At 40.0% G+C, this 12,151-nt stretch overlaps 1 long non-coding RNA gene across 1 annotated transcript; it reads right to left on the reverse strand.

Moving 5' to 3' along the window:
• Positions 1-224: 224 nt before the first annotated feature.
• Positions 225-9,054, reverse strand: LOC138987031 (uncharacterized). Its single transcript, XR_011463515.1, has 4 exons — positions 8,940-9,054; positions 7,271-7,400; positions 7,010-7,164; positions 225-790 (listed from the first exon to the last, which is right to left on the reverse strand). It is a non-coding gene; the product is annotated as an uncharacterized lncRNA (long non-coding RNA).
• Positions 9,055-12,151: the final 3,097 nt, after the last annotated feature.

Raw genomic sequence — 12,151 nt, forward strand, 5'->3', positions numbered from 1 at the left:
TTCAGAAAGCAATTTTAAAGGTTAAAAAAAAAAAGAGCAGAAGTTTAAAACAATTATTGTCAATGTGAAGTGAATTAAATGTGAATTATAAAATTAAAGTGGAATTATTGTTATAGTGGTGCTTATATAATCTGATAATTCAAAGAACAAGAGGATCAACTTAAAATTTTAAAAATTGAACAAGACAACTTAAACATAATTCAAGAGGATGGTATCAGTTCTAAACCACATTTTCTTTTCCTCCTAGTAGTGTTGTTTTATACCAATTGGTCTTATAAATGAAAGGATTCTCTAGTGAGAATCATTCTGATAGGTCAATTTGGTGATAACTGTGATGGAAACGGAAATATCTAAAGGGAGAAACAAGTGCCCCCTTCCTTCCATAAAACTACCAAACCAACTGCTCTAACGGAAGTAGAGGAAACACATAAGCTGTATAGATCCAAAACATAATTTACAATGAGGTGAATTCAAGCACATGACAGATGAACAAATTAGCCTGCAAAAATAGGTTGACTTACTTTAATTTCTCTACAAGATCCTGTCTCGCCCTTTCTTCAATCTCCCGTTTATACTGCTCTACTTCACTGTGTTCTATCATATTCATTTCTATATGACTTCTGAGGTTCACTACTTCTTGCTCCAACTTCTTTTTATTCTTCTCTAGTTTTTCACATTTCTTTTGCATTCCTTTCATAGATAGTAACTCCTCTCGAAGAACTTGATTTTTTGCATCCAGGTGCAGACCTTTTGAAGATGCAGTTTCCAGCTCTGCTGTAAGATCATCAATCTGCAAGAATAAAACAATACTGTTTGGTAATGAGGCAAGTGCACTGAGCACAGCCTAACTCAAACCCAGGATCAAATAGATATGATGGTATTTGTATTGTAGAATGTAGAACCAGGGATTACTCAGAGAATCAAGAAAGAAGTTCAAACCACCAAGAATCACAAAATATATTCTTCACTGTCATCATTTTTGTCACACAACATTTGCACTTGATTTTACATTCTTTTCTTTTTTTTCTCCATAAAATGACTACAAGTCACCTCTTAGTAGAATGTCTCTTACTCCTTCCCCCCATCTTAATGCCCCATGTTTTAAAGAAATTTGAGGGATACTGTATTGAGTTATCTAGGGCTGAGTTAATAAACGCTTCCCAAAAGAAGATTGTGAAAATAAGACTCTCATTAATAAATCTTATAAATATGGATTCTAATCCCATGTATTTTTCTGAACTATGAATCAGATCAAATCAGATCAGATCAGTCGCTCAGTCGTGTCCGACATTTTGTGACCCCAAGAATCACAGCACGCAAGGCCTCCCTGTCCATCACCAACTCCCGGAGTTCACTCAGACTCACGTCCATTGAGCCAGTGATGCCATCCAGCCATCTCATCCTCTGTCGTCCCCTTCTCCTCTTGCCCCCAATCCCTCCCAGCATTAGCGTCTTTTCCAATGAGTCAACTCTTCACATGAGGTGGCCAAAGTACTGGAGTTTCAGCTTTAGCATCATTCCTTCCAAAGAAATCCCAGGGCTGATCTCCTTCAGAATGGACTGGTTGGATCTCCTTGCAGTCCAAGGGACTCTCAAGAGTCTTCTCCAACACCGCAGTTCAAAAGCATCAATTCTTCGGCACTCAGCCTTCTTCAGAGTCCAACTCTCACATCCATACATGACCACAGGAAGGGTGGCCGAGAGGAGATACCCAGCGTCCGAAGTCAGGGCAGCGACGAGTGGAGTTACCCCACGTCGGAGGTCAGGGGCGGCAGCTGGGAGGAGATACACCACGCCCTTAGGCCCGAGGCCAGGGGCCGCGGCAGGGAAGAGCAACCCCACACCGTGGTTGCGCGGGCACAGGAGGGCCTAGAGGAGCTATCCCACATTGAAGGTCAGGAAGGGCGGCGGTGAGGAGATACCCCTCGTCCAAGGTAAGGAGTATTGGCTGCGCTTTGCTGGAGCAGCTGTGAAGAGATACCCCACGCCCAAGGTAAGAGAAACCCAAGTAAAATGGTGGTGTTGCAAGAGGGCATTAGAGGGCAGACACACTGAAACCATACTCACAGAAAACTAGTCAATCTAATCACACTAGGACCACAGCCTTGTCTAACTCAATGAACTATGAATAGTTTTTGCTAATTTGAGCTGCATTCCAAAGAAAAATAATTCAAAAGGTTAAAGAAATCCCATCTCCTAATAGCTTAGTGAGATGATCCACACATTTTTCTGAACAACAATAACAACAAAAAATGCCTCATTTTTGTAACCATTTGTTACTTTTAACAGAACAGAACATACCAAACAAAACAACAAACAAAATTTGCGGGAATTTCAGTAACACCAAGTTGCAAAGAACTTTCCTTTAGACAGAATGATTACTTGGTAAGTCAAGGTGAGTGGATGTGGTGGTATTGAAACTGTCTACAAATTCTTTGACACATTTCTCTGAAATGTCCTCCCCTTAAATATATGCTGGCCTCAGTAACTGATTTCTACTGGACGGAGTCTGGGGAAACTGACTTTTGCTCTGTGCAAAAGCCCACATTTAGCATCAGTCACTATGCTGCGAAGAAGCCCAGACCACACACTGAACACCTTGTCAGTGCCCCCACTGACCACCCCCAACTAATGCCCCATCCAAAAGCTATCTCCAACTGCCAGACATGTGCATGAACTAATCTTCAGATGACTCTGGTCCCCACCTTCACAATATCCCAGCTGATGCTGACTGGAAAAGAAACGTGCTGGCCTCATTCACTGAGCCTTGCCCCAACACAAATGTTTGAACAAAGTAAATGCTGTTTTGAGCCACTAGGCTTTGACATGGTTTATTATACAATTCGCTGGCAATAAATACCTGGCACAGATACTGATATTAAAAATGCCATTAAAAAAGAACTAAAAGATGTGAGAATGCCTTTCAACCTGGAGGTAGGTGAGATCTGAATGGATGCAGAGAGAGAAATTAAAACCCAAAGGGCTTCATGACATTGTAAATTGAATCCTGATGGCCCTTAAAGAGGCTGTTGGTTACAGCATCTAGGCAAGAGAAGAAAACAACACTGAAACACAGAGGAAAGGAGACTCTTGCTATGAATCAGCTGAAAGTAACATCAATGAGAGTGATAAGCTATCAAAAAAAGGGGGGGCTATTAAATGTAAAGGAACAAGGCTCAATTATGTTTGGGTTCAATATCTGTTATCTCCTTTACAGCATCTCCACATGTCCAGTGGTCACATGATGCTAAAAGAAAGAAACAGCTTCTGGGCTAAGATCAAATCTAGGGTGCTGCCAGGAAAACATGGTCTAAAGGTGAAGCCTGTAAAACCCTTCATTAAGACCCTGGAAAGACTTAAGGTGGTGCCTCAAATTCCTTTAAAGATCTTAAAGGCATACAAATTTAAAAGGCATCATCCTACAAAGCTTCACAAGAAGCCCAAGGTGCAGAGCTTCTCTTAAAAAAAAGATTTGTGAGGGTAGCCTCTCCAATGACATGAACCCCAATCCAATTTTCAGGACAGTAAAAGCTTTAAAGAGAACCTTGGCAGCAAAACAAAACAAAACAAAAAAAAAACACTGTTTGGCCTAACAGAGACCAAGGAATACAAATGAGAATAGCCCTTTGGGATTTTCTTAGAAGTTCAATAAAGAGGAAGCTGGCTTAAGAAACATGACTCAGCTATAGACAGAGGTCATTTCTTATGAAAAGGACAGCACACAGAGCTCAGAGGGTAGAGCAAAGGAGAAGCACTCCTATGGGCAGAACCAAGTCCTCATCAAAGAGCTGGCAGCACCAAACTGGACCTCAGAACTGCTATGGACTATGGTGCCTCCCGTTTCCCATTTCTGAACGGGAGAGTCTAGTCATTCAGCAGAATGGTGGGGGTGTGGGTGGCAGATAACTTGTCCCTTTAGTTATCAAGTCACACTCTAGAAATCACACCAAGAACCCTCATCTGCTTGTGCCACCTGTACCTGATGAAGACAGTAAGACCTGTACTTGAGCCTGGGCCTGACACTGTTAACAACTGAGACTTGTGAGGGAACGGGTAGGGCAAAGGGTATTTTTAATTGGGAGGAATATAAAAAATTGTGGCCAGTGAGTAACTGTGCTAGTTTTTAAATGTACCCATTCGTTTTAAAAACTTTATTCTGTAAAAAATGGTAGAATATAGGCCAAGTATAAGTGACTTGCTCCTATTGAACAGAAGATGATGAAAATGATGCTGTGTGAACTGCAAAGCGAGGTTAGACAAGGCAGCAGAGCTTCTGCCTGGCTCTCAACCTGGGAATCAGGCTCCATGTTGTGAGTAAGGCCAGGCTGCAAACAGAGCCTAGGTGTTCAGGGTAGGTGTTTCACTTGTCTGCCTTCACCAAAGTCCAGCCAACCACAGATACCAACTATCAGACATGGGCATGAACACACCTTCACCCGATTCCAGCCCCCAGCCCTCGAGCTGCCCCACCTGAAGCCAAGGGGATGAGAAGACAGCCGTCCTGGCCACCTTTTCCTAAGTGTAGATTTTGAACGAAACCAATGTTGTTTATTGAAGCCACTAAACTTAAAGGTGATTAGGAAAAAAAAAAAAAAGAAAAATGGATTTTTGAAAAAGAGAAAATAAAGAAACATAACTTAAATGCAGGTAGGAACTAGTCTCCTACAAACTGGAATATAATAAAAGGTGAGATTTTTAATGACAATGTTAATGAGGAGAAGCATATAACTAGAAGGAAGACTTAAGAACTATTCATGAAGAAGTTTTTTTGGGTTCCCTTCAATTACAATTTCTTACAAATAGGCAGATGTGACTCCTTAGAATTTATGCTCAAGTTTGAAAGCAATGGAGACTAGTAAGCAATGAGACATATGATTTGTACTATAAGAAATAACTAGAAATAGTTTAATTACCAAAATCAGACTTTTGACCTCATCTCAATTTACTAAAATTTTAAAAGAGATGGGTAGCTTTGACTAGTTACTAATCTAGAACTCAATCTTCATTGTCCTCTCCTCAGAGAGAGAAATAAAACACCATGAGATGCCACTTCATACTTGCTAGGATGGCTATACTCATAGAGACAGGTAATGACTAGTGTTGACAGGAATGTATAGAAATAGGAACGTTTTACATACTTTGGATAAAAATATAAAATGATGCAGCCATGCTGGAAAACAGTATGGCAGGCCCTCAAAAGGTTAAACAGAGTTGCTGTGTATACAGGCTAGTAAAGTAATGCTCAAAATTCTCCAAGCCAGGCTTCAGCAATATGTGAACCATGAAATTCCTGATGTTCAAGCTGGTTTTAGAAAAGGCAGAGGAACCAGAGATCAAATTGCCAACATCTGCTGGATCATGGAAAAAGCAAGAGAGTTCCAGAAAAACATCTATTTCTGCTTTATTGACTATGCGAAAGCCTTTGACTGTGTGGATCACAATAAACTGTGGAAAATTCTGAAAGAGATGGGAATACCAAACCACCTGATCTGCCTCTTGAGAAATTTGTATGCAGGTCAGGAAGCAACAGTTAGAACTGGACATGGAACAACAGACTGGTTCCAAATAGGAAAAGGAGTATGTCAAGGCTGTATATTGTCAACCTGTTTATTTAACTTATATGCAGAGTGCATCATGAGAAAAGCTGGACTGGAAGAAACACAAGCTGGAATCAAGATTGCCGGGAGAAATATCAATAACCTCAGATAGGCAGATGACTTCACCCTTATGGCAGAAAGTGAAGAGGAACTAAAAAGCCTCTTGATGAAAGTGAAAGTGGAGAGTGAAAAAGTTGGCTTAAAGCTCAACATTCAGAAAACGAAGATCATGGCATCCAGTCCCATCACTTCATGGGAAATAGATGGGGAAACAGTGGAAACACTGTCAGACTTTATTTTGGGGGGCTCCAAAATCACTGCAGATGGTGACTGCAGCCATGAAATTAAAAGACGCTTACTCCTTGGAAGCAAAGTTATGACCAACCTAGATAGCATATTCAAAAGCAGAGACATCACTTTTGCAACCAAGGTTCGTCTAGTCAAGGCTATGGTTTTTCCTATGGTCATGTATGGATGTGAGAGTTGGACTGTGAAGAAGGTTGAGTGCTGAAGAATTGATGCTTTTGAACTGTGGTGTTGGAGAAGACTCTTGAAAGTCCCTTGGACTGCAAGGAGATCCAACCAGTCCATTCTGAAGGAGATCAGCCCTGGGATTTCTTTGGAAGGAATGATGCTAAAGCTGAAACTCCAGTACTTTGGCCACCTCATGTGAAGAGTTGACTCATTGGAAAAGACTCTGATGCTGGGAGGGATTGGGGGCAGGAGGAGAAGGGGATGGTAGAGGATGAGATGGCTGGATGGCATCACTGGCTCAATGGACGTGAGTCTGAGTGAACTCCGGGAGCTGGTGATAGACAGGGAGGCCTGGTGTGCTGCAATTCATGGGGTCACAAAAAGTCGGACACGACTGAGCGACTGATTTGATCTGACAGCAATTCTATTCATAACTGTTTTCCCAAAAGAAATGAAAAAATATGTTCACACCAAAACTTAGACATAAATGTGCACAGCAACATTACTGGCATTAGCCAAAAAGTAGAAACATTCCCAAAGGTCCATCAGATGATGAATGAATAAATTGAATGTGGTACATCCATACAATAGAATATTACTGAGCAATAAAATCAAGGAAATACTGATACATGTTAGATGTACCTTGAAAATTTTATGCTAAATGAAAGAAGGCAGTCACAAAGGATCCCATATTGTGTGATTCCACTGACACAAAATGTCCAGAAAAGGGACATCTACAGAGTCAGGGAGTAGAGTCATGGTTTCCTCAGGCTGGGAAGATCAGGAAAGGAAAACTGGCACAGGGTTATTTCTTTGGAGGATGATGAAAATGTTCTAATGTGGTAATGTCTGTATAACTCTTTAAACACAATAAAGTTACTGAACTGTACAGTTTAAATGAATGAACTGCATGGTATGTTCATTAGATTTCAACAAACCTGTCACCAAAAACAATGGATGCTTTGGGGTCATTAGTGCTGTGCTGCTGAGCTTCAGATCACCAGCCAGGGTTCAAGACAGAGAGAGTCAAGAGTGTGCCCTTTTTATCTCAAAATGATATAGGGAAAATCTGTCTTTTTCACTGGTGTCCAACCTAAAAAAATAATAGACAAATCTGTGTTTCACTGCTGAAAGCATGGAATGATTTATATTTCCCCAAATTAAGTGATTTGGGGGTTCTAAAACTGATTAAAAATTACCTTCTGTTTTAGCATATTAATTTGAATATCCATTTCAGTTTGACTGGTTTTTAAATCTCCATGGAAACTACGCTCTCCATTTTCATATTCATTTAACTTCCTTCTTGTCATTTTTAAGAGTTTCTTAAATCTGTAGAAATGTATAGAATGAGTAAGTTCTTTAAGAGCAGATATCTAATAATTAAACAGATATATGTTCTATCAGATAAAACAAACAAAATATAAATTATAATCCTTTCTCATTGTTCAAGTTTATATTCCTTGAAAGCATAATAACTAAATTCTAATCTTAGATAAATATTATGAAAAAAAATTTTACATTTAAATATACTGTGTGTGATATATGTAATATATGAGTTCTTATAAATAAGTTAACATCAATTTTTAGCATACTAGTGTGAAATATTAATGTATTATTAAGTGTTAGTTATAAACCAGAGATCAGTATTCAAACTAAAGATGAAGAGATATTATATATGAATGTTTCTTCAAAAAACACAAGACACGTTTTTTCCTACTGACCACAGCCTCTACTAAAAGAAAAGAAAGTAGATACAAAAAGCCAACAAGATTCTTACCCAAAATTGAAAAAAAAAGAAAAATCTTTGGAGCCTGAGTTAAATGGGAAATAACCCAGGCTGAGAGTTTCAGAAGAAAGGAAATCAGAAGAGAGAGCGAGGGTACCAGTCTCTTCAAGACTGTTTTAAGAGGTGTAGAAATCTTGCCCAGCACATTGTTAACAAAATGCAAAGCAATGTAGAGAAAATTAAAAGAGAAAAATATTAATGGGAATCAGAGAAGAACCCTTTGTATCCCTCGGCATCCACAGAGGACTGGTTAAAAAAAAAACCCCAACACTCTGTAGATACAAAATCCACGGATACTCAAGTTTCCCTAAGCACATCTTCCCTATACTTTCAGTCATCCCTAGATCACTTACATTATCTAATACAATGTAAATGCTTTGTAAATAGTTATAAATACAGTATAAACACTATGGAAATAGTTGCCAGCTTGAGACCAATCCAAGTTTTGCTTTTTGGAACTTTCTCAAAATTTTTTCCCCTGAATACTATTGATCTTGGGTTGGCTGAATCTGTAGATGATGAGAGTTAACTGCACTCAGAAAAAAAAAAAAAAAAACCGAAGCAGTTTTTTATCTTACTGATCAAAACATGGTCACTAATATTATTATTGTTTAAGTTACACATAGATTTTTGTATGTACATTTTATCTAAAATTTGGGGGCAAAAAGAAAATATAAGCCAAATCAAGATACTTTTTAATGTTGTCCAACAATAACACAGGTAGGTTTTTAGAAAATAAATTACTTGAATGATTACGGGAAGGAACACAATTAAAAGAAGGCAGAATTACCAAAAAAAACAAAGATACTTTGCAGAAGTAAAAATTCAGCATAATGAGGAAGAGAGTGACATTACTATATGCAGAGTCACGGTTGTTACTGTTTTAGAAATCATTACAGATAAGTATAACACTGCTTCAGTCAAAAACATTTCATATTGCACTGACTTTCCACAGTAAACCTTGAAATAGGATAATGTGTTTAATTATGAAAATACACGTAAAAATGAATCTGTATCTAAGGTTTTAAATAAAATTATACTTTTATTAATAGTTGAGATTATCAGAAATATTAAAATCTTACCCAGTAATCTCTTTTTCTAACTCACTGTTTTTCTTCTTTTCTTGGTCCAAGCTATTTTCCAGCGATTGTTTTAATTCAATGTATTTCTTTAATTGTTCCTTTTCATCCTCAGACTTAGAAAAAAAACAAGTTTAGAAAATTATTTTTAAACACCTAGAGAGTCTTATTCTTTCTTAATAATATTATTTCTCATGAGTTCACAAGTTAATATGAATTTATAGTAAACACAGTTTTTAAACCTGATTGATGCCAATAATAGATTTCAAAATTGATGACTTTTCTTAAACAACTTAAAATGATTTTTCATTTCATAATTTTTCTGGAATTTAAATTGCCAACATTTATTTGTTAAAAATAGAGACTTTTACACATAAAATACTAAATGTTAATGAAAGTTTTTATAAACACTGCCTATATTTACATTTTACTTCCTAGAGATGCTCTAAAATCATTTTCATCAATGGTTCGAGATATTTCAGGTTTTGTTAAGTCACACCTTACTAAAATAATCTTTGAAAAATTCCCATGCAACCCCCATCCCTTAAAAAAATTCCAACAAATGAAAAATACAGTCGTCCAGAAAAATGGTTCTATGCAGACATAGTGTTCATTCTTAATGAAGAGAACAAACTACAATATTTAAAATAATTCATTCTCAAAAATCTCACAGAAAGATCTGGATTACAAAAGGAACTCAAAATTCTCAATCAAATCATTACTCAAATTTCTGGACTCAAATAGATGTTTGGGTACCAATGTTCAAAGCAACATTATTAACAATAGTCAGAAGGTGGAATTTCATTGACAGATGAATGAATAAACAAAATGTGGTCTATATAAAATATTGCTTTTGGATTGTCACAATTTTTAAAATTAAATTCTTACTATAAAAATCATGAATTTTATGAATTCAGTAGACTTCTATAGAGGAATCATAGTACTAGTAGCAAGCAGAATCAATAAAAATACAATAGGTTAATCAATGAGACTTTTCATATTGTCCAAAATATTCCTATATATTACTAGTAAAAAAATCAAAATCCTTTCTCAGTATGACAGAAATTAAGAGACAAAGACACCGATTTCCCCATCTACTCGAGATAAGGCCTGATGCCCAGTACAGACTCCAAAGTAACACTGAGAATAAAGTCATAACACGAAGGGCCACTGACACCCCGGTTGTGTCCTCCAGAAAAAGATGCAGGTTCCAAATCCAACTGGGCAAGAGGCCTGACACCTCATGCACAACTGAAGAGGCAAGCCGAGTTCAGTGCCTCAACACAAGACGAGGCCTGCTTCCCCTGTTCAAACTCCACAGAGACCTCGAGATGGATGTCAGAAATGGAGAAGAACCCTGAGGTTCCCGCCTTAAGTCGAAATGAGGCCCTATTCATCCCTGCAGCGACGTGAGAGGAATCCCAAGGTGCCCCTCACAACTCGAAATCAGATCTGACTTCCCTGAGAAAACTCGAGCGGGTCCCCCAAGTCCCCACACAACTCGAGAGGAACCCTAAGCTTCCCACCACAATTCCACAAAAACCATGAAATTCTCCCATCCACACGAAATGAGGCCCTTTTATGCTGCAGTGTTTCCCAAGAAATCTCACGTTCCCTCTTGGAACTGGAAAGGGAACTTGTCACCCTTTATGAAACCCCAGAAGCTTCCCGAGATATCCATGCCCACTTGAGAGGAATGCTGAGTTTCCCGCCACAGCTCAAGAAGAGCCCTATTTCTCCCTCCTCAACTCGAGATGACTGTCGATTACTCTGCTTCATCAGTAAAGGAATCCCAGTGTTGTCGTCGCCCCTCAAGAGGAGGCTGGTCTCACCTTGAAACTCGAATGCATTCCCAGGAGTCGTGCCTCAATTCAAAAAGGCCCAGATTTCCCCATCTACTACAGATAAGACTGATTCCCCTGCACTGACTCGACTGCAACCCCGAGGATGGACTTAAAACACAAAGGGAGGTGTGACAGCACCAGGGTACCTCGAGAAAAAGCCCCAGATCCCTATGCCAACTCAACGGGAAGCCTGATACCCCTTTTACACCTCGAGAGGGAAGCGGAGTTCCATGTCTCCACACAAGACGAGGCCTGATTCCCATACTGAAACTCCATAAGAACCCTGAGATCCATGTCAGAACTGGAGAGGAACACTGAGGTTCCAGCCTCAACTCGAGATGAGGCCCTGTGCTCCTGCACCGACTGGAGATGAATCCCAAGAGGCCCCTCGAAACTCGAATAGAGACTTGACTTTCCTGAGGCAACACGAGCAGGTCCCTGAGGTCCCCATCACAACTGGAGAGGAACACCAAGTTTCCTGCCACAACTCGAGAAAACCCAGGGGATTCTCCCCTCAACACGAGATCAGGCCCCTTTCCACTGCAGCATCTCGAGAGAAATCCCACCTTCCTTCTTGAGCCTCGAAAGGGCAATTGACACCATTTAGGCAACTCAAGAAGTTCCCGACATACACTTCTCCAATCGAGAGGAACAGTGAGTTTTCCACCACAACTCAAGAAGAGCCCCATTTCCCCCTCCTCATCTCGAGATGAGGGTCCATTCCCCTGCTTACTCTGCAAAGGAACCCCGTGTTCCTGTCGCACTTCAGGAGGAGGCCGGTCTCACCTTGAAACTCAAGAGGAACTCCAGGGGTCGGGCCACTATTTGAAAAGACCCCGATGTAACCAGCCACTCAAGATAAGGCCTCATTCCCCTGCAACGACTCAAATATCATGCCGAGTATCAACTCACAACACAAAAGGAGGACTGAGAGCCCCTTGGGGCCTCTAGAAATAGCCCATGATCCCTACCTCAACTTGATAGGAGCCTGACACCCCTTTTCCACCTGGAGAGGGAAGCGGAGTCCCATGCCCCAACACAAGACAACGTTTGACTCGCCAGTGGAATCTCCATAGGAACCCTGAGATCCCTGTCAGAGCTGGAGAGGAAACCTGAGTTTCCCGCCTCAACTCGAGACAAAGCCCTAGTCCCCTGCACCAACTCAAGAGGAATCCTGACGTGCCCCTCACAACTCAAAAAGAGACCTGACTACTCGCAACATGAGCAGTTCCCTGAGGTCCCCGTCACAACTCAAGAGAAACCCCAAGCTTCCCACCCAAACTCGTGAAAAACCACGAGATTCCCCCGTCATCGCGAGATGAGGCCCTTCTTTACCTGCAGGGCATAAAGAGCAATCCCGAGTTCCCTCTC

The sequence above is a fragment of the Bos mutus genome, unplaced genomic scaffold (assembly GCF_027580195.1).
Source record: "Bos mutus isolate GX-2022 unplaced genomic scaffold, NWIPB_WYAK_1.1 CTG458, whole genome shotgun sequence".
In the NCBI taxonomy this organism is placed as follows: domain Eukaryota; kingdom Metazoa; phylum Chordata; class Mammalia; order Artiodactyla; family Bovidae; genus Bos; species Bos mutus.